Below are 22,420 nucleotides of genomic sequence, written 5' to 3'. Positions count from 1 at the left end.
GGTGGGAGGGGGGCAGGAGTGGGAGAAGGGACAGTAGTTGGGGGGCAGCAGGCGCAGGACCGGCACGGGGCACCATGCTCTGCAGCAGGACCTGCAGGTGACAGTTCCTCGCTCGGTCCTCTGCAAGCTGCTCCCGGTGGAGCTTCAGGTCCTTCAGCATCCAGGCCTGGACGGTGCGGTGCAGGGCTCGCAGGGCCCCCAGGTGCTGGTCCCAGTACTCCTGCCGTGTGCTGGTGGCCCAGAGCAGGCTGCAGGTGCGGGAGCATGTCCCGGGCGGAGTGGTACGAGCAGCTGGTGCAGCTGCAGAGAAAGAAAAGAAGTGGTCAGTTCTCCCTGGGGACACAGTGGATGATGTGACCGTGCCCTGCACCGTCAGAGCCGCTGTGCTTGCACAGAGGCCATGGTCAGGATGTCTGGCTCTCCCCGGGACTGGGAGCTGCCCCAAGACGGCACCCAGGCCCCTGTGCCGTGTATAGTGTGGCCGGGGTGGGGGGGAGATGTCCCCTGCTTCTGTGCAGAGGGGGCGTGTGAAGGGAGAGCGTCCTGCTGGGTCCCACCCCGGGGTTGGGAGCGTGTCAGGTCTCTTCACACACGCATGTGCCTATTGGGCCATGGCCCCTGGGTGTCATGCAGCTGGAGCCACCTGCCCAAGGGTGGCATGGCGCGTGCTTGCACGTGCACAGGTGGCTGTGTGATCCGTGGGAGGCATGGCCCACATGCGCCGTCCCTGGTCTCCCCCCCGCCTGCCGTCCCCCCCGGGCAGGGGACAGTGCTAGCACTTACGTGGTATGGCCTCCCTGGACGACCCTGCCGACTGCGGTGCCGGAACAGCTGGGGGTGGCCCCTCCGGTGTGCCCGGGTCAGGGCCCTCCAGCCCCGGCTCGCTGCCTCCTGGGCTGGCATGGACTGCCCCGCCCCCCACGAGTTGGTCGAGGGTGGGGAAATAGGGGCAGGTGGCAGCCCCTGCTGCGGCGCCGCCCTGGTGGCCCTAGCGTACCCTGCTGCAGCTCTTTGACTTTCAGGCGCACCTGCTCCTGGGTGCGCCTGTGTCCCTTTCGGGCCAGGGTGGCCGCTATGTGGCCATAGATGGCCGCGTTCCTCTGCCTAGTGCAGAGATCATGGACGTTGGGGGCCTGCCCCAAACCTCAATGAGGTCCATGACCTCTGCACTAGTCCAGGAGGGCGCACACCATCTACGGCCCCTGGCTGGCCCCTGGGTGCTGGGGGACTGGGCCTGGGAGAGCTGGCTGGCACTGGCTGCCTGGCTCATCCTGGGGCCACTGGGTCAGGGGCAGAGACTGCTGGCAGGCCTGGCTCTGGTAAGTGCCATCTGGCAAGAGTCTACCTCTTTAAGGGCCCCGGGGCCGGGGGAGAGGAGAGGAGTTTTCCTGGTTTGGCCCAGAGTGGCCACCAGGGGGAACTGGGAAGGGCTGGAGGCCCTGTAATTCAAAATAAGTGTCTACACAGCACTTATTTTGAGTTAGCTATTTCGAATTAGGCATTATTCCCCATAGAATGAGGTTTACCAAGTTCGAATTAAGCAGTTTGTATGTATAGATGCTATGAAAGTTAATTAGAACTAACGGCCATTAGTTCAAATTAACTTTGTAGTGTAGACATATCCTCACTGGCAGAGTGAACATTGATCCTCGTTAGCATACCCAGGTGATCTTTCTATCTGGTTCATAATTTAGTTTCAATATTCTCCACAAGACTAAAGCCACATTCACAGTCAGCACTGGAAAACTGCTCTCATGTCCCCTCTCAGTCTACTCTTTTCTAAACAAAACAAGACCAATTCTTTCAGTCTTCCCACGTGAATCACATTTTCTAGACATTTGGGCTGTGTCTAGACTACATCCCTTTTCTCAAAGGGGTGTAAATTTAAATCCCGCCTTCATTTGCAATTCCGAAGTGTCTAATTTACATCCCTTTTTAGAGGGATCACTCTCTTCCTCCAAACATGCCTGGAGAAACCTTTCTTGTTACCCTTCACATCCCTTGCTAGCTACAAATCCAGTTGTGATTTTGAATTCCTGATTGCTCCCTGCATTCTCGAGCCTATTATTCCTGAGCAAGCTTGTTGTATCATGCAAGCAAGGTAGTAACACACTTCCACAGGCCTTTATTTAACAAAGGTGAAACCTCTTTCCAAAGCTGCTGCTGCTCCCCTCTGTAGCTCTCACTCAGGCTTGGCCCATCTCCTCCCCCCTCCTTCCTGTTTCCTGGGCTTCCAGATTCCCAACAGCCAGTGCTCCCAGTTCTAATCATTACAAGCAGCATCTAAAACACCACATTCCCTCCTCTCTTAAGAAGCTCTCCCAATTATAAAAGAAACATTGTTGTTCTAACCACAGCAACAAATATGGAACAAGCCACTATACTGTTTACATTGAAAACACTGTAAATACGACATAACAGTCTCTAGTCCAGACAGGTGGTTGTCTATGTCTGACAGACCATCTCTCAAACCCCGGGTCCAGTGCAGTGTCTTCTTGTGTTGGTGCTATGGTGAAGTCAGACAATGCGGGCTGTGTCTTGGCATCGTCTCCTCTAGGTGCAAGAGAAGAAGCATTCCATACCCGCCCATCAGAAAGTCGATAGGAGTAAGGTCCTTTCTTCTCTATGATTTTAAGAGGAGATGTGAATTTATGGTCCCCTTTGCGTAAAATTCCAGGTTTTCTTACTCTAACAAAGGAACCACGCTCAAACTTTGGTTCCTTAGCACCCCGTCGTTTGTCTGTGAAAGCCTTATACTTTGCTCGCTTCTGTTCAACTGTTTTTCTCATAGCATCCTCATTTGGTGCATCAGGCCTTGCCTTTAATAATTCAGCAATGTTCAATTTAGTATTCATCTGTTTTCCATGCAGTAACTCTGCAGGTGATCTTTGCGTTGTGGCACGTTGTGTGGCCCTGTTAGCTTGCAAGAAATCAGTAGTGAAGGTTATCCACGAGCGCCCTTCCAGTTTAGCTGTTTGCAAACTCTCTTTCAAACTTCTGTTAAACCTTTTGTTTTCCTCATTGGCTTGAGGGCAATACAGGGATGATCTTCTATGTAAAATGTTTCTCTCTGCTAGAAAAGTTTCAAATTCCATGGAAATAAATTGACTACCGTTATCTGAAACCAGTTCTTTGGGGTTACCTTCCCTGCTAAAAACTGTAGAGAGGAACTTAATTACTGTAGCAGAAGAAACTTGCGATGTAAACGCTACCTCAGGCCATTTACTGAAATAGTCTATTAAAGTGATGGCATAATGACAGTCAATGAGAGAAGTTTCAAAGGGTCATACGATGTCAATCGCAAGTTTTCCCCATGCAGAATCAGGAAGAGGAACAGGCTGTAATGGTGGGGTACATGTCACTGCTGTCTTATCATGCATTTGCAAGTGACAGAGGATTTTAGGATTGCTTCAGTTTGGGAGTCCATCCCTGGGCACCAATACAGATCTCGTAGTCGGTGTTTCGTTCTGACAATACCTTGATGAGTATCGTGTGCCAGGTCTATGAGTTTTGGCTGTAATTCTTCTGGCACAAGTAGCCAGTGTGTACCTCGTAGCACACAGCCATCAAGCAAAGAAAGTTCATCCCGAATTCTAAGATAAGGCAGCAAAACTGGGTCAAGGCTTTTAGGGTTACTGGGCCATTTCTTTGTCAGAAATTCCTGTAGCTTTTGTTGAATTGGACATGCTGAACAAGCAGCTTGGAATTGCTCTCTTGTAACTGCAGTAAGAGTGCTTGTAATAAGCGCAACTGCTTCATCCTCATCCTCCGGTGGACCATCTGCTATAGACAAAGGCAGGCAAGAAAGGCAATAAGCTCCCACATTTTGGTTTCCAGGCTAATATTCCAGTTCATCATTGAAAGAGAGTAGTCTTGCCGACCCTGCTCTTCCCAGTCCTTTTGTGGTTAGCAATGTTGTCAAAGGGCTGTGGTCTGTGCACAACTTGAACGTGCGGCCCCACAAGTAAGTTCTCCATTTTTCAGTAGCCCAGACACAGGCAAGTGCTTCTTTTTCAACTGTAGAATATTTTCTCTCAGCATCACTCAGTGTCCTTGAAGCAAATGCAACAGTCCTCTGTGTTGTCCTCATGAAGTTGTGTGAGGACAGCCCCAAGTCCATAATCAGAAGCATCAGTAGTCAAAATTGTGGGCAACGCAGGACTGAATAGTGCAAGTACTGGACTATGTACAATCAAGTTGTCCACACCAAGGTTGAACTTCTCCGTAGTAATTCTTGACTGAAAATGGTAAGCACCGTACCTTCAGTCGTACAGGCATCAGACTCTGTCGCATTTTAACTTTATGCACAAACCCATAAGCATAGCCAAGTTTCTCCCCAACCTGGTCTTGGGGCCCAGCTGAAACTGGTGTGTGTACTGCAAGAGTGCTTTGCTGAGAAAGATCCATTAACTACCCTGAGGTTTAAAGCAGCCAATAAATCTCTGCCAAGGATAGGAGTGCCTTTGTGGACAATATAGAGCTCTGCATTTACACAGCAATCACCAAAAGTCACTGTTGTGACCAGCAGCCATGCACTGGAATTTGATTTTTCAAATAGCACACCAAGTGAAGTTTGGGTTCAGTAAGAGGCACATCTTTAAAGTAATGCAAATAGATGGAATCAGGTAGCATAAATACTGCTGAACCAGTGTCCAACATAGCTGAATAGGATGTGATTTGCCTGAAGGTGCGACACAAACATTTACAGTGCACCTTATCTGCTCTGGAATATGTGCAATAGTGACTTTGTCCACACTCAGCACAGTAACATCTGGTATTGTAACTACATGCACCTGTTGATTGGACTGGCTACTGTGGCAGACCTTAGCAAAATGCCCAATCTTTTTGCAGTGATTGCATTGAGCTTCTTTTGCAGGACATCTTGTGCAGCTTGCAAGGTGTCGTGTGACGCCACAGCGAAAGCATGCTTTTGCTGTGCTTTGAATTTGCTGAATCTTTGGTTTTTCATTAGTTTTCCCTTTGTGATTGTTTGTCTGCAGCAATAGTGGACTATTTTACAAAGGAGTCACAGCCTGGACTGGGCCTCATGTATCCATGCTCATTATTTTGGCTTCTGCAATGGCTGACTCAGTGTGGGTAGCAATGGTTATTGCTTTTTCCAGTGTAAGTTGTGGTTCTAGCAGCAAGCGTTCTCTTACACGAAGCATGGTTGTTTTCTCAATGAACTGCTCTCTAATCATCTCATCTGCCATATTCCCAAAGTCACAAGTTACAATCAGACTCCTCAGAGTAGCAACATACTACAGTATAGTTTCCCCTGGTTTCTGCTCATGCTGGCGATATCTATAGCGATTAGCTACTACATTCACTTTTGGCACAAAAAAGTTCTTTAATGCAATGAGTGCAGTCTCATATTTATCATCTGCAAGGGGTAAAGTGTAAAATATACGCCGCCCTTCTGCTCCAAGGCAGTGGATTAGCAGAGCACGCTTTCTTACTTCAGAAATCTCTGTAGCCCTGATTGCAAGCAGATAGGTTTCAAACATATGGATCCAGGCAGTAAAAGCAATTGGAGTCTCACCTGGCCTTTGCAGAAAGGGTGCAAGTGGGTTCAGAGGCAGAAGATCCATCCTCATCACCAAAATGTTGTATCATGCAAGCAAGGTACTAACAAAGTTCCACAGGCCTTTATTTACCAAAGGTGAAATCTCTTTACAAAGCTGCTGCTGCTGCTCCCGACTGTAGCTCTCACTTAGGCCTGGCCCATCTCTTCTCCCCTCCTTCCTGTTTCCTGGGCTTCCAGATTCCCAACAGCCAGTGCTCCCAGTTCTAATAATTACAAGCAGCATCTAAAACACCACAAAGCTGTACCCTTCTCTGTCAATATCCCAATCATGTGTATGTAGCACTTTAAAGACTAACAAGATGGTTTATTAGATGATGAGCTTTCGTGGGCCAGACCCACTTCCTCAGATCAAATAGTGGAAGAAAATAGTCACAGCCATATATACCAAAGGATACAATTTAAAAAAATGAACACATATGAAAAAGACAAATCACATTTCAGAACAGAAGAGGGATGCGGGGGGGGGGGGGGGGGGAGAAAGGTAAATGTCTGTGAGCTAATGGTATTAGAGGTGATAATTGGGGAAGCAAACTTTGTAATGGGTAAGGTAGTTGGGGTCTTTGTTCAGCCCCACGTGGAGAATGTCGAATTTTAGCATGAATGACAGTTCAGAGGATTCCCTTTCAGGTGCAGATTTGGGGGGGCTGAACAAAGACTCCAACTACCTTACCCATTACAAAGATAGCTTCCCCAATTATCACCTCTAATATCATTAGCTCACAGACATTTACCTTTATTCCCCCTCCCCCTCCCGCTACATTCCCCTTCTGTTCTGAAATGTGATTTGTCCTTTTGATATGTGTTCATTTTTTTAATTGTATCCTTTGGTATATATGGTTGTGACTATTTTCTTCCACTATTTGATCTGAGGAAGTGGGTCTGGCCCACGAAAGCTCATCACCTAATAAACCATCTTGTTAGTCTTTAAAGTGCTGCATAGTCCTGTATTTTGTTTCAGCTACACCAGACTAACACGGCTACATCTCTATCACTATTCCAATCATGTGTGTTATCCCACCAAGTCTCTGCGATACCGACTGTGCCATAGTTGTGTTTATTTACTAGCACTTCAAGTTCTTCCTGCCTATTCTCCTGTTCTTGCATTTGTACACAGGCATCTAAGATACAGATCTGATTTTGTCCCCCCTTCTGCCCTTGTGCCTCCTTTATCTCTGCTACTGCAGCCCATGCTCCCTCCCATTTCCGACCCATCTCCCAGGTCTCCATGTTTTTCACTTACCTATGGGCTTTGGTCACCTGCCCTCGTCAAACCTAGTTTAAAGCCCTTCTCACTAGGCTAGCTAGTCTGTGCCCAAATACTCTCTTCCCCTTCCTCCAAAGGTGAACCCGTCCCTGCTTAGCAGTCCTTCTTCTTGGAACAGCATCCTGTGGTCAAGGAAGCCAAAGTCCTCCTGGCAACACCATCTTCACCCCTCCAGATGCACCTGCCTCTGCCTGGGCCCCGACCTTTGACAGGAAGGAATGAAGAGAACACCACCGGCTCTCCAAACTCCTCCACCCGGGCTCCCAGAGCCCTGTAGTCACTCTTGGTCCACTCAGGGTCACACCTTGCAGGATCATTAGTGCCCACATGGAGGAGTAGCATGGGGTAGTGTTGCAAGAGGTTGTGGATTGCAACTGCTTGAAACACTAAGGAGAGGGGATCACCACATAGCAGTGTAAAGGGTTTGTTTATTCAGTTAAAACTGGGGAGGGAGGGGAATCTCACTCACACACTCAACCTCACTGGCAGTCCCCGGCAGGATGATAAGGCGAGCAGAAGGCAGTTCATGTTATTTGATCTTCCCAAGTTGGCTCCCAAGCAGGTCCACTGGCCAGGCGATCCGAGCGCTGGGCGTTCTGGGAGGCTCCGCTTGGTGGTCAACCCACTGTGTGTCTGTCCCTCTCTCCTTTTAGGATCAGCCACATGCAGCTTCTGTGTCTCTGGGCCTCAAAGCCCCTCCTATCATATGAACAGCAACCTTCTCACCAGCACTTCAAGACAACTTTAGGGTCATCAGCTCCTAGAGTCCCAGGCTGTAAGGCCGGAAGGCACAGCCCTGCTCCCCGAGTTTCACCTCCTGCACAACACAGGCCCTAGAAATTCCCAACAAGAATCCCTGTGTCACTCCCGGCCCCATGTGTCTTCACCTTTGGCTGGGTTCTATGGACGAGCTCTGGCTCTTACAGGAGCGGATGGGTTCAGGAGACCGCTCTTATGTGTGACTCCTGGGCAGAATATTTCCCTGCCTTTCCGGAAGGACAAAAAAACCCCACTGGCTCCTTCTTTTTCTTCCAGGCTGCGTTGCCTCTTGCGAAGACTCACCTCGAGGGAGCACAGACACAGCCAGGTGCTCAGGGTGGTGGTCCAACCTGCAGCAGCCGAGGCATGCTCCGGCCTCAGCCAGGAGGAGCAGGCCTTGCCAGAGGAGCCCAAGAAAACCAGAGGCTCCTGGAAGCTCCTATCTGGCCTGAAAAAACTCTGTGTCTGTGGCCAGTGTGGCAGCTCCCTGGCAGAGGCTGAGGAGGAGACAACAGCTTCCTCGCCCACAAGATGGACACACTTCTCCCTGAAGAAGACCAGGAAGACGAAGAACTCAGTGGAGGACCAGGAAGAGCGAGAGGAGGAGAAGCTGCAGGAGAGCCCAGACAACAGCCAGGAAGATCTCACAGGTGAGTCTACAACCCGCCCGGTGATTGGAGACCATGTGAGGGACACTCCCACCAGTCACTCTACAAGCCTGGAGCGTTACGGCTTCTCATGGGGCAGCCATGGGCTCCTCAGACGCTGGAATCCAGCGAGTGCCTGATGCTCTGGCAGAGAGGGGCTGGCCCCCTTGCACACCCTCCCTCCCAGCTGTCTCCTGCACCCTCTCGCCTGGTCAGACCTCACCCAAACTCCCAGCCCGCTCCAGCACTCTACCTCCCACGCCCGCCCGCCTGCACCACTGTCCTTATCCCATGCCCTGGCAGCCACCTCCCACTCACTGAACCCCTCATTTTGGCCTCACCCAAAGCCTAGGGAGCACAAAATCTACTATCCCCGGTCAAAAGAGTTAATCTGCCCCATGGGAAGCCTTGACTCTTGCTCCTCTCTTCTCTCCCCTGCTCCCCTTGGGGCTGGAGCAGCAGAGGAGTGAAGTGTTGCAGTGGTGGCCACAGCAGTGGGGGATGTTTTATTGCTTTTGTTGTTTGGAGGTTTTTTCCCTCTCACTTTTTTCTGGCCCCCGACTGATTTTTCTGGGGATCAATGGCCCCCAACCCAGAGAAGTTTCCCCACCCCTGCCATAAATAAAGAGAATATTGAAGCCACTTGATTTGGACATAAATTAATATTTTAGTTATATAAATTGATGTTTGGTGAACTAACATGATAAAGTTAAAGCTCCTGATTTGGTTACTTATTTTGATTTTCATTAATAAAGTCTCCTTTCTTACCGGTTATACTCCCCCCAACACTCCCCCCCATATTATAGCTCCAGTCGTTTAATATGAATAATTGAGTATTTAAGGTTTTTAGAGCGAAGCGAAGGCATTTTGTTCCCCTGGGGGGGTGGCTGGTGATCCAGGGAAAGTTGTGCGTTGAGGGGGATGGGTCCAGGGTCAAAACCTTTGAGAACCAATTGCCCTGTGGGGAGTGCGGGACACCTGGTAAAATCGCTCAAATTCAAGCGAGTCAAGGAAATTAATAAAAATGATGCGGGTTCTTCCCCCTCCCCCACCCCGTGTGCTGTAAAAACTGCCAGGCCCAGCGGGAGAAAGGGGGTCGTGGGGGCCTGGCTAAGGGGGTCCCTCAGGTACAGGCGTAATCAGGGTGACCAGTGAGGGTGACACGGGGGCCACCAGCCACGTGACCTTTCCCCAGCCTGTAAAAGGGACAGAACCGCCCTCTGCCCCAGGCCCCACCTCCTCCGTGACCTTGCCCTGCCCTTGCCCCACCGCTTTCTCCATCCGATGGGGCCTGGGGAACTAGTGGGGCAGGGTCCGGGGCTGGCAGCAGGGCCATGGCCCCCCACACTCACTGGCAGCGGCATCCCCAGCTCGGGCCCTTGGCCTCCCTGCCCAGGGTGCTTGGGGGACATGTGCTTCTCTTGGCAGCCCATGCGGCACTTGTCAGGGGCTGCAGGTTGGATCGTGAGGGGCTCAGAGAGCAGAAAAGGGATTCGCGCCCGCGCAGGGACGCGACTTCCAGGGAACCTTGCATGGGAGCTGAGGGGCAGCTCCAACCCCTGCACCAGCAGCAGCTGCTGGAGAGGAGGGAACAGCCAGGCTGCCTGCACCATGGCACCAGACAGAGGAGAAGCCGCCCTGCCCTGCCCGGCTCTGGCTTCCCGGCTCCAAACTGCCAGGGGCAGGGAGAGAGGAGGGTGGGTCTGTCCCTGCGACTGCCCTGCACTTCCACTGACGTTCGGGGGCACCATCCCCAGGTCTGCCCAGGGGCTCAGGCGGCTTCTGCTGCACGGTGAGCACTGGGGATTCGGGATCCAGCCCTGCCAATCCCAGCTCCCGTTTGGCTTCAGCCCCTCAACCTCTGCTTTGACCCCCGAGGGGTTCCCAGGCCTTGGGACTTCAGCCCGTGCTGGGGATCGAGGCTTCAGCCTGGGGGTGCTGGGTATTGAGTGTGAACACCAGGAACTGAGCTTAGATAATGAACAAAACCATTACAAAGGAGCCAGAGGGTCACCCCATCCCACAGTCTCCGCAGCTCACAGCTGGGAACTGGGCTGGGCTGGGCCATCACTTCCTGGGGGCTCACAGGCGAAATGAGGCCTGTTCCCGTCACTGCCAGGAAGGGGGCGAGGGCCGGGAGAGCAGAACACGCCATGGGAGAGACGCTGCCCCTAGGTTAGAGGAAGCCCAGTGGGGAGAGCACCCAGCTCAGAGTCATGAGAGCGGCGCTCTCTGCTCGGCCCTGCAAGCACCTTGTGTCTGACCCTGGGCAAGTCACGTCAGGGCTCTGGGCCCAGTTCCCTTCCCTGTCGCCCAGGGGTACCACATTCAAACCAGTGTTTCCTTCTGCTCCAGGGATGCAGACGGAGCTCTCCGAGACGACGAGGAACCAGGCAGACCAGAGCGAAGAGGAGGAACCAGCCCCCCAGCAGATCCCATTAGAAAGGAGCAGCTCCCACATGACTATGGTAAAAACTTAAAAAACAACAAAGAGTCCGGTAGCACGTTATAGACTCACAAACCACGTAGATGGGATCATGGGCTTTCGGGGCACAGCCCACTTGTTCAGATGACCAGCGTGTGGGAAGTTCAGAACCAAGAACAAATAAGGGACGGAGCGGAGGAAAAAAATTGAGGTGTTGGGGGGAAGAGGACACTGGGTAGATAAGTCTCAAAGGGATAGCCGAGCCAGTCTGTAACAGGAAACACTTACAAATGAGGCTTGTGGCTGAGCCAGTGGAAAGCGTCCCCTGCGGGGCGTGTGACTATCTCCCCAGCCGGTGTCTCTCAGAGGAGAATGACCTGCCCCCCCACTGGCCCAGGGACCAAAAGGAAACACTCACCCTTGTGACCAGCTCCCCTGAATAAAGCCTTGTAACACGGGGGATTTCTGGGGGCACCGCACCGAGGGGCCAGTCAGGACACTTTGCTCAGAGACAGGGCTACTGAGAGCCCAGAACGGGGGGTTCTCCACTGCAAGGATCCAAACCAGCCCCAAACGGCACTTCTGTTCCTCACCCTGGCTAGTAAGAAGCCCTGCAAGCAACCCCCTTAGACACTCCTGCCCTCTGGGCCACCACCCGCACCGCCCCTTCTGCAGCGTCGTATCTGCCAGGGCTCGTACTGCCAGCGTTCAGTGTCGTCTGGTCAGGGTTGTCCTGGGGTGCTCCTGACAGGTCCCCTTCTCCGTTGGTGATGACAAACTTTCGGCTGCGTGTGTGGGTGCCTGTGCTCCCGTCATCTAGACGTGAGTTCCCAAACTGCGGGGGCATGCCCTCCGGGGGGGGGGGTGAAGAAATTCCAGGGAGGGCACGAGGGGACCCAGCCCCCCATCAACCTCTGCCCCCATAAGTTTTTCTGCTATTGGGGGGACGCATGAGGGTTTCTCAAAAATCAGTAAGAGGGCGTGATGCTGAAAAGTTTGGGAACCACTAATCTAGAGCGGTAGACCCCGTGCACTTGGGTCAACACAGGAGATCTCCACGAGCCCCCAGAAACGACAGATGCAGGCAAGGTTTGCAATCAGCCCAGCAGGTTTATTGTCAAATGCGACGCCCTCACAGTTAGTAGCCCTCACGTCACTTCTTTATGTACCAGGCTGCCACCCTTAAAGGTATTAGGTTGACACCTCCAGACGAACCTACTAGACACAACCAATTACCTTGTACCTGGTGGTTTGATCCAAACATCCCTATCCATAGTGCTGTCATCCCGACCCTGTGCTGAACCTGGGTCGGTAAGTCCATTGTCTACAGGGAGTGTGCTGGGACCGAGCTGTTTCTGCAGGGAAATGTTCTGTTACCATCCTCCCGGAATGTTTGCGGGCATGGCCTGTGCCTCGGACCTCTGCAATATCGGCAGCCCTGTCCTTCCCAAGCTTCTGTCTGCAGGACCTGCCTTTTGCTCACTGCTTAGCTTTGCTTTATGTTAGCAAAGCATTGACGGTTGCTCAGGCCTTAGGCCTCACACTGGGCCTCCACGGTCAGGCCCTTTTGTTACTACATACAGGTGAGAGGTTATGAAAACAAATCCCATCAAATCCAAACAGGTTCCTCTGATCCTTAAGAGCCAGTCACCCGCCCAGGTCAATTGAAACCTCAGAGCTTACCGAAAAGAGCTTGCAGTGCCCATCCCATGGAATTGAAAATAGGAAGGTTTATTAATAAAAGAAAGAAAAAAAAAGGTTGAGCCTAATATTGTTAAAGGACTCAAATTACATTCACCGACTGCAAAGCTCTTTGTGCCGGCGTGTAGGAGATGAAATGAACGGCTGTCTTAGGGCAAGTTTCAGGAATACGTCCTCTCCTAGGCTGGATGTATTTCTGAAGCGCCCTCTGCCTTCCCCACCCGGCAGCGTGTGGCGCTACCACCGAACTGGCAGGAATCACGGGCAGGACAGGAAGTAGTTGAGACTGAAGGAGCGAGTCTCCCTGCCGACCACTCTGGGGCCACTTCAGGCTTCAGTTTGTGGCCGAGATCCTTCATAGTGGATTTGCCAGAGTGAAGACAGGAATGAAGATGAAAATGGAGGAACCCTCAGAGCCCCTTTATCCCCCTGCCCATGGGGTGGGAATCCCATTGTTCTCCTGTGAAAGTCTGTCCCAAGATGGAGTCTGTCCCATGAGCAAGTCACCGCTCCAGGCCTGACTCAGTTCTTTTTAGGCAGCAGCCACGGCTTGCATGCTGAACATTCACAGCAAAGCTCATCAGCTGTGATTGGCACTACCTGAGGTCAGTGAAGTGCTGCTACTCACTTGACTAGCAACCCTGTCAAGGCTGTTCCCCACTCCGGCAGGATGAATGCAGAAGTTGGGGGCCTGCAATAGCACTCCAAAACCTTGCCTCTACAAGCGCTGGTACAAAAACTTCCCGCCCCAATCCTAATACCCAGATTTTGGGAATCCACTGCTCACATCAAGTGCTTTGAACCCACAAACAGGGGCAGACACTTGAAACCAGCCAGGGGTACCCCAAGCTCTTTTCCTTCAAAGAAGCTTGAAAAAAGAAAAGAGAAAATCAAGCTGCAGTCTCTGGCGGCTGACCCCTCAGTCAGAGGCCTGCAGGTCCACAGAGACAGACCTTCCAGGACACAAAAATCAACCAATACCGGTTAATTAGAAAACAGAACAAACTCTTACTGTGAAAACAAAGCTACAGTTGCAAGCATAGTAATTTGGCTAGCTGGAAAGAGCCACCATTTGACACAGGTACTCAGGGAAAGTCCCTGGTCTGAAGACTTAGTTAGAAAAGTGGGAGGAAAAAGCACTAAGAAGCTCAGACATTATTTCCATATCCCCAAACAAGGAAAACAAGAAATCCTGACAGACTAGCTAAACTCTTCCCTGCTTACACATTGTAAGAAGTCGCTTTTTGGACAGCGGAGCGTTTCCTGTCTCCTTTGATACTTGGAAGAAACTGGTCGGTACTTGGAAGAAACTTGGAAGAAAATTCCTACCTGCGTTGTTATTGGCTGACCACCCCATACTGGGCTAGGAACAGGAGACATTAGCTCACGTCTTAGTCACCGGATGTTCCTGTCCTGATTATGAAAGACCCTGTCACGGGGGTTGGCCAAGCCTCCAGCTGAGCTCTCCCAGTAGCCCACGTTTGAAATACAAGCACAGCACCCGGGTGGTAACTTCCAGCACCAACATCACACCTCCCTGTGAGCAGCAGAAGCAGAATCGGCCTGGCACTGGGGACTGGCCCGGAGCCCTCGGCCTGGAGGACCGGGCCGGGTCAGGTCACCACTGAGCGCGTCGGCTGAGGGCGAATTGCTCAGAACAAGAGCAAATTAATCGAAACAATAGTTAAGAATAAAATTGTGAGGCATGTAGAAGAACATAATTTGTGGGACAAATGTCCAATCCCACCTACCCTGAATGGGTCTTCCTCTCTCAGGGAACCAGCCACAAATCCCCAGTCAATTTACACTTTGGATCTACCCACAAGATCGCACTGGGCCAATCCTTTAGAATCTAAAGCACGAGCGTAAGGCTGTGAAGGAGAATACATGACATGCACTGAATCACCAAGTTCTCGACGCAGGCTCTTAGCAGAGATGTTACAAACTGCTATCTTAAAAGTCTCTGGAGTACATCCTATGTCAGGATGGGCCAACGATTTTCCCGGCGCGCTGTTCCTCGCAAGGCTGCATCTGGAATTAGTAGCACAATTGAAGGCAAGATGGAGTCTGCCTCATAGCACTTTATATCCATTCCTGGTCTCTTCCAAGCTGGAGCAGGTCAGATGGCCCAGTGACCTGTCCCTGTGTCCCATGTCAGCAGTCATGATATTGGCTGGTTTGCAGACACATTCCTCAGGTGTGTATTAGCCTCTCTGAGAGCCTTATCCCTGGAGACTTGCTAATTAGCATAGTCACTGACTGACCATTTCTGGCCCACTGTTCTTTCTCAGACAGAGTATCTTCCGGCATCAACACAGGTTACATATTTATAAATCCACTTACAAATATCACACAAGAGGATGAATAACACATACACAATCAGTAGAGCACAAGCTTTCATTTGACATCTCACATGGCCTCCTTGGTACAGACTTTGGGACAACCCCTCCCCTCCGCCCTTGGGTGCAACAGTGACCTGTCTGATCCCCTTAAAATCCAGTAACGTGACACCCCCAACACAAAACTGATGCAGGAAGTGATGCCAGTAACATCAGTGAGGGCATCACATGGGTCCCCCCGCCTTAGACAAGGCATCTGCCACAGTATTCTCCTTCCCGTTTATGTGGACTATGTCCGTGTCGTACTCCTGAAGGATCAGACTCCAGTGGAGCAACCTGGAGTTGGTGCCGTTGGCCTTCTGCAGGCAAGCCAGCGAGGCATGGCTGCTCAGCACAGTGAACCTCCTGTTGTCCAGATAGGGTTTGAGCTGCTTGACAGCCCACACGATGGCATAACATTCCTTCTCAATTGTAGCATAATGCTTCTCCGGGGGGCACAGCTTTTTGCTGAGGAAGGTCACGAGGTGCCTTTTGTCACCTACCCCATCCTGTATCAGCACCGCCCCCAGCCCGATGTCGGATGTTGAAATCCGGGCTGGCCAGCACAGGTTCCTTGGCCAAGACATTCTTTATGCTTTGGAACCCCTGTTCACGGGCCTCCGACCACACCACCCGGTCCGGCCTCTCCTGCTTTGTGAGGTCTGTGATCGGAGCTATGACATCTCTGACCCCTCTCACAAACCTCCTGTAGTAGCTGGCCAGGCTCACAAATGACTGGAGCTGCGTTTTCATTTGGGGGATAGGCCAGTTCTTAATGGCCTCCACCCTCAGGGGTTCAGGGCGCACCAACTAACTGCCCACCCTGTGCCCTAGACAGTCACTTTGGCAGCCCCCATCCTGCATTTGGACACCTTGACAATCAGGTTGGCTTCCCCGAGCCGCTGCAGCACCGCCCTTGTGTGACTGAGGTGATCCCGCCAGGAGTTACTAAAGATGGCCAGGTCATCAAAATAAGTGCTGGAATGGGCTCTGCAGGACCTCCGTGATCAGCCCCAGGAAGGTGGCCCTGGAATTCCGCATGCCAAAGGGCAGCACCTTGAACTCACACAGGCCCGACTCCACTATGAACACAGATTTGTCCCATGCATCATCATCTAGGGGACTCTGCCAGTACCCCCTAGTCAGGACTAGAGTACTTATAAACACAGTCCCCTCCTCCCAGCGTGTCCAACAGATCCTCTATTCTGAATGTGGGGAAGGGGTCAGGCTGCGTGACAGCATTCAGCTTCCTCTAGTCCATGCAGAGCCTCGTGGTCCTGTCCTTTTTAGGCACCAACACAATAGGGGATGCCCATGGCCAGCATGCTCTCCACAGCCTCCTGAATCTGCCTCTGCATCTCCCCCTTGGCCCCATAGGCTCTGCTAGGCGCTGGGCGAGGCAGGGCCTAGTGAGGATGGAATGCGATGACCTGTCAGCGAGCCCTGGCCTCCTTCACCTTTCGCTCCCTCTCAGCATCTGCCTCCTTCACCTTTCGCTCCACTTTGGCATCCGCCTCCCTCGCCTTTCGACGCACGTCGGCAAGGGCCATCCCATGTTCCAGCTCGATTCCTTCAATGCCTGCTGCTTTCTAATTTCATCTGCAACAGCATCCCTGGCACCGGGTGGGCACTGCTCCCTTCCCTGCTGGTCATTTCGTATTAGCAAAGACCTCAGTTCCAGCTTGTCTCCAATCACAAATCTTCTAGAGCCTTTCGGTCAAGACTCTCATGTAGTTGCTGACTCATTGCAGCTGCTCTTTAACCAATCAAACTCTCTACACCCAAAAATAAAAATAAATAAAAATTTAGAACCGCTTGAGGGTCTGATCCAAAGCTTAATTGACCAAGATCTGAGGATCCTGCCGACTATACCACTGTGACGGACCGGGCCAGGTCTGTGCACTGCTAAGGGTGTTGGCTCAGGGTGAATTGCTCAACACAAGGACACTTTACAGCCCCAGGCCAGAGACCTTCCCAAACAGGTCACAAACCAGTCAGACCGCGCAAAACCCCTCAGACACCACAGTTCCCTCTGTGCCCCAATCAGCCCTGGGCCTAACACACAGGTGAGGGGATCTAGAACCCAATCCCACCTACCCCGAATGGGTCTTTCCGGTCCCAAAGAACCAGCCACAAATCCCCGGTCACTTAGGGGAGAAACCTGCCTAGGACAAGGGGCTCTATGGAGGGGGATGCAGGGAATGGAGGAAGTGGGGTGGCCCTTGGGGTCCCTGCCCCGCTGAGAGGCTCCCATCTCTCTTCAGGCAGAGGGGACCAGGGAAGGGCTGAGAGATGGGAGAACCCTCGGCACTGGGTGAGGCTGCTCCACAAAAGGTCTCAGGTGGCTCCTCCGTGCTCACTAGGCCCTGCCAGCCCCCAGGGAGCGAGTGTCCCAGGGCAGCTGCCCAGTGGAAATGCTCAGTCCCAACAGGCTCTGTCCCTGTTCATTGCAGACCCTCGGGGAGCCGCCTGCCTCAGCCCAGCCCACAGCCCTGCTGCTGGAAGCCTTGAAGGCTCTGACGGCCCCCGCCCTGGAGAGCTTTCAGGCGGCAGAGGAGGCGCCGAGAGCCACCGTGTCCCAGCACAGCGCCCGCATGGAGCGAGTAAGAGACGCCCGGTGAGGGGCAGGGCGTGTGGAGACAGGGGCTGGGAGAACTGGCTCTGAGGAAACCGGCCCTGGGGCACAGGGTCAGGGTGAGGGGCAGGTCGGCTCAGCCCCTTTCTAGAAGGCTCTGAGCATCAGTCGCTCCCCTGCTCAATTAAGCCCCATCGCCCGCCGGGGAGGCAGGAATTTGACCCGCGAGACACCCGGGAACTGGAGCCCAGAGCGGCTTGTTGACTTCCCAAGGCTGCGCTGGGGGCAGCGGCAGGGTCAGCAAATGACCCCAGGAGAAGGCCTTGTCCAGGGCCCCTAGAACCAACCTGCCTCGTGGGGCGTGCGGCCACGTTGCTGCAGTTGGCTCTGCTGGGAATTCTCAGCCAGGCAGAGCCCTGGGCCCTTCGCCAGGCAGGTCTCTTGGGGAAAAGACTCAGGGGTCACGTTCCCGACAGGCCTCTCAACGGGGCCTTTTCTCCCTTGGCCCCACGCCGGTGACGCTCCTGCCCTTCCCCCAGCGCCGTCTGCCGGGGTGGCGGCCTGGCAGGAGGCTGCTCTCGATCAATCCCCCCTCAGCTGTGTGGCTCCCTCCAGATTGGATACGTCGTGGGAAAGATTTTCAGCTGGCTGCGCGACGTCGGGGATCCCAGAGCCAGAGGAGCCGCGCTGGGGACCATCGCCCTGCTGGCTCGCGCCCACCCCCGGGACGTGGTTCCCGCCTGCGTGGCCCACGCGCTGCCATGGGACAGGTAGGGAGAGGCTGTTACCACCTCAGTCCCTGATTTCCCTTCCCCCCTCCTGCCAGGGCAGAGCACAGGAAGGGCCTGGCCGGAGACAGGGATGGATCCAGCTCCCTGCTGGGCACAGGGCTGCCCCGGCCTCCTAAGAGAAGATGCCCAGGCCCAGCTCCTGAGGGGACGGCTGCTAAGGGAAGGGAATAAATGCAGAGCTTGTGGAAGGAACTCTCCTGCCTCAGCTTCCCTGCCCCCCAGGGTCTCTTTTGAGAGCCCCTTTCCCGCCACCTTCCCAGCCTCTCTCTGGGGAGGCAGGAGGGGGCCAAGCAGGGAGGCTCTGATTTTGGTTTCTCACCTTGCAGAGGTGCCAGGGAGCTGTGGAAGGCCGTGGGGGAAGAACCACAGCTCCCCCGGCAGGTGCTGCAGCAGCTGCTGGACGCGCTCCGGAAGTGCCACCGGGAGGAGAGGAGCCGCAGCGTGTCTCTGGCTGTAAGTGACACTGGAGCTGTCCCGTAGGGAACTCACCACTACAGGGAGGATGCTGCATCTGTGGGGGGGAAGGGGGCTTCAACCCCTCTTAGTGTCAGGCCACGGCCCCACTGCACACTGGGCACACAGCCGTGTCACGGGGAGAGCCCCCCTGCTCCCCTCCGGAGGGGGTGTCCGGCCTCTGAGGCCCCTCACTTCGTGGTCAACCCCGCATGCACCACGATGCTCCAAGTCAGCACTGCAGCTCCCTTCACACAGGGCAGTGCGGCCTAGCAGCCGGAGGCAATAACTCCTAGTGGGATTGGTGAGGAGGGGTAGGGGACCCAGGGCGCCCTCTCCACCGGGTCCCAGTCCAGCGCCCTGTCAGCATTGGAGGGGGCACCACTAGTTCTGGGGGAATCAAGTAGAAACTCGCCGAGCACCTGGGGTTCAACTCCCCGCCTGAGCTGCTTTCTGCCAGCTCCTCTCTTGTTGTCTGCGCCGTCTCTTTCCTCCAAACTGGGGCATCTGCTGCGGTTCCCTGCTGACTGGCGATGGCGTCTGGGTGCCCCTGCGCTGCTCCTCAGGAGCCCCAGCAGCACCTCCGTCCCCATCCGTCAGCCCTGACTGAGCTCGCCACCGGCCTTTCTAGCCACCTCCAGCTGGCGCCTGCCCAGCAGGCCTGTGGGGTAGGACTGTCTCAGCCAGGTAGCCAGGCTGCACCTCTGCAGCTCTAGTGCAGAGATGGGACACTCTGTGTCAGGGGCTGATCCCCACTCTGAGTGCAGAATTTGGAGGCCGGAAGGAAAAAGTTGTCTCTACAGGCTCTGCTTCCAGAACTCCCCAGGGTCAAAGATTTACTAACTGACAGAGACACAGACAGAGCTGCTGACCTTCCAGGACACAAGAAGCAAATATTGACCTCAAAAAAGTGATTTTTTTTTACCAAAGAAAAGCTACACTGGATAACACAGACTTGGTTGCGCGCTGTGACAGAGCAAGTAAGGAAAACAAATGAAAACACAGAGAAAATCTCTAGGAACAGTTTTCAGAGGGGAAGCAGAGATTCCCACAGAGCAATTCAAACCGAAACGAAAAATAAAGAAAAATACCCAAGTTTTTCTGAAATAAGAACAGTTGCAGGGTGAGTTTGTAAGAAGCTCGAGTGTGTGAGAATGACCGATGTGCTTCTCGTTATTTGCAATTCACCTTGCTCTGCCCTTTCTCACCTGCAACCACTTAAATCCCACGGCGTGTACTTAATAAAATCACTTGTATTTACTAGCAAGCGTTGTGTGAACAATTGTGACCTGGGGAGCAATCAGTGTGTCCATCCTCCTTTCACTGTTAAAGGGGGCTCACGGGAACAATTTATTTGGGGGTTGGGTTCCCAGAAGCTGTGCCTGAAACTGCACTCTCCTCAGACCCGCAGGGATTCAGTGTCTGTATTGCTCTTGGGTGGATGGGAGGGAGGGCTCCTGTGCCCTGGCTGGGCGAGACCAGGAGATCTGGCCCAGAGGACGGGGTGGTGAGAAACCCCATAGAGCCAGGAGGAAGGTGTCAGTGGCTTTGCCAGCACTCTGGGAAGCACCCCAAGGAGTCCTCTGTCATAGAGGGATAAGGGATCTTTCGGAAAAGCCTTTATTTTCCACAAGATCAGCGTCTAGACTGGCGCTTTTTTCCGACAAAGCTCCGTGCGGAAAAAAAGCGGCAGCCATTTTTATGCTAATGAAACGGGGGAGAGTTAAATCCACACTTCATTAGCAATTGCGATACGTCTAATTTACATCCCTTTTACGAAAAAGGGATGTAGTCTAGACGTAGCCAAACTGTCTCCCTAACTGAGGACTACATGGTGGCAGAGGAGCCAGGGAAGCCAGACCCGAAGCCGGAGCATCCGAGAGAGTGACACAAGCAGCACGGCCGGGGTCCCTACAACTGGGTCACGAGGATCGGAACTGACCCGACAGAAGTTCCCATTGACCCAGGTCAAGTAGTTTGGGATCTTGGGGGGATTTCGTGGAAGAGCAAAGGAGTGATCCAACCTTCGGAAAGCCTGGAAGCAAGTGACAGGCACGAGCCAGACAGATGGTCAACCCCAGAGCCGGACCCAGGGATCCCGGTTTCAGATCAGCAAGGACCTTCCCCATGAGCATTATCCCAGAACGCACAAGAAGCCCAGTACGACGGGGGAGCGAAAACGAGGACCTGAAACCCGGGATGTGATGGAAAGCCAGTCGCCGGGAGCAACGTGGGGTCTGCACCGACACCGCTTCGACCTCCCGGCATCGCCCCGGCTCCCTGCTGCTTGTGGCGCTGGAGTTACTCAGGCGGCAGAGGGGCAGTGATGCCCCCCCGGTCACGTCTGGCAAGCTGAAGGGCGGGGCTAGGCCATGAAGACAGAGAACGGGAAATAACGTCACCCGGACTCTTCCGCCCTTTCCAGGAGGTTCCCATCTGCGTCCATTCTAAGAACAGGAGACGGTTCAGGGGCCATCACATCTCCCTTCCCCCCAGAGGATCTCACCCTCCTTCCTCATGAGCCGCAAGGAAATGGAAAATGGAAGCAGGATGACAGCCAAAGCCATGGGAGCGGATGGGCAGCTGGGGACAGCTCAGTGACATTTCTGTCTCCTGTCTCCAGGCAATGGACACGCTGTACGAGATCTTTTTCCTCTGGGGATACCGAGAAGCCATCCTCGAAATGTTTCCCCAGCTCCTCCTCGTCTGCGTCAGGCAGGTGCAGTACGTGCTGGACCTGTGCCTGCCAGGGACTTGGAGGGCCCAGAAGACATCCAGCCCGGAGGGATCCGGCCGCCTCAGCCCCTTGAGGTAACGGCGGAAAGGAAGGGGAAGAACAGATTTGTTCTGCTCAGCCCCTGTGGGACCTGCCTGGCCCTCTGCTGTGTGTGTCCCTACAGCCCAGGGGCAGTTGTGGGCAGGTCTGTGTGGAGGGAGCGGTGCTGGGCGCCCGTGTGCGTGTGAGCCACACTTGCTCCTCTAACTCCGACCACAGGCCAGGGGCCACGTCGGCACGTCCCCATGTGCTCCCGGCCGAGGGCTCAGGGCTTTTCTCCGTGCCTGTTGAGCCCGCTGGGCCTCTGTCCCACAAGACCCCACCCCAGGACAGCGTGGCCAGAGCACACACAGAGTGCACAAGACCGGCGGGGGGGCCATGTCACAGGCAGGCAGGACGAGGAGGGGCCCGTGACGCTGATTCCACGGGGACAACCAGGGAACCACCTGGGTAGAAACTCGATGAGTCTGTGGCATGGCCAGGGCCCGTTGGGCAGGGCCGTGCCCTCACACGGTGCTGGGTCCATCCCAGGGGAGGCCGGCTACTGCTGACCACGCCGGGTATCCCAGGCCTTGTGCGGTTTGCGCTGCGTGGGGCTGGGGTCGAGTTCTGACACCCGGACTTTTTATTGCCTCTAGCACCTCCCTGGAGGCCGTGAAGACCCTTTTCTCCATGCCCAGATACTGGAAGGAATTTGCCAGTATCCAGTTGCAGCAGGGCTGGGACATGATGGCCTCCCGCCAGCGCTTCTCCCAAGGGGTGGGCTTGATCGCAAGGTAGAGTCTGGGCAATGGGAGCTCAGTGGGAGACCCTCCTCTGCCCCCGCCGGCCCTCTCAGCCCCGCTATGGGAGAGCGACGCTCTCTCCCCTTGGTAACTCCGGGCATTTTCTCTGTCCTGTTCCAGGGCCATGGTGGAGCACCAGACCCCACAGCTCCCTGCGGTGCTCAGAGAGGCCATCGCCGTCATGCAGAGTCAGGAGGAGCAGCCTCAGAGAAATATCGCCCTGACTTTCTGCACCGAGGTGAGATTCCGGAGCCGCCAGGCACATGTGGGCTTGTGCAG

The sequence above is a fragment of the Pelodiscus sinensis genome, chromosome 12, assembly GCF_052426305.1.
Source record: "Pelodiscus sinensis isolate ZL-2025 chromosome 12, ASM5242630v1, whole genome shotgun sequence".
NCBI classification, from domain to species: domain Eukaryota; kingdom Metazoa; phylum Chordata; order Testudines; family Trionychidae; genus Pelodiscus; species Pelodiscus sinensis.
The sequence above is the reverse complement of the archived record's forward strand: the minus strand, read 5'-3'. Positions refer to the sequence as shown.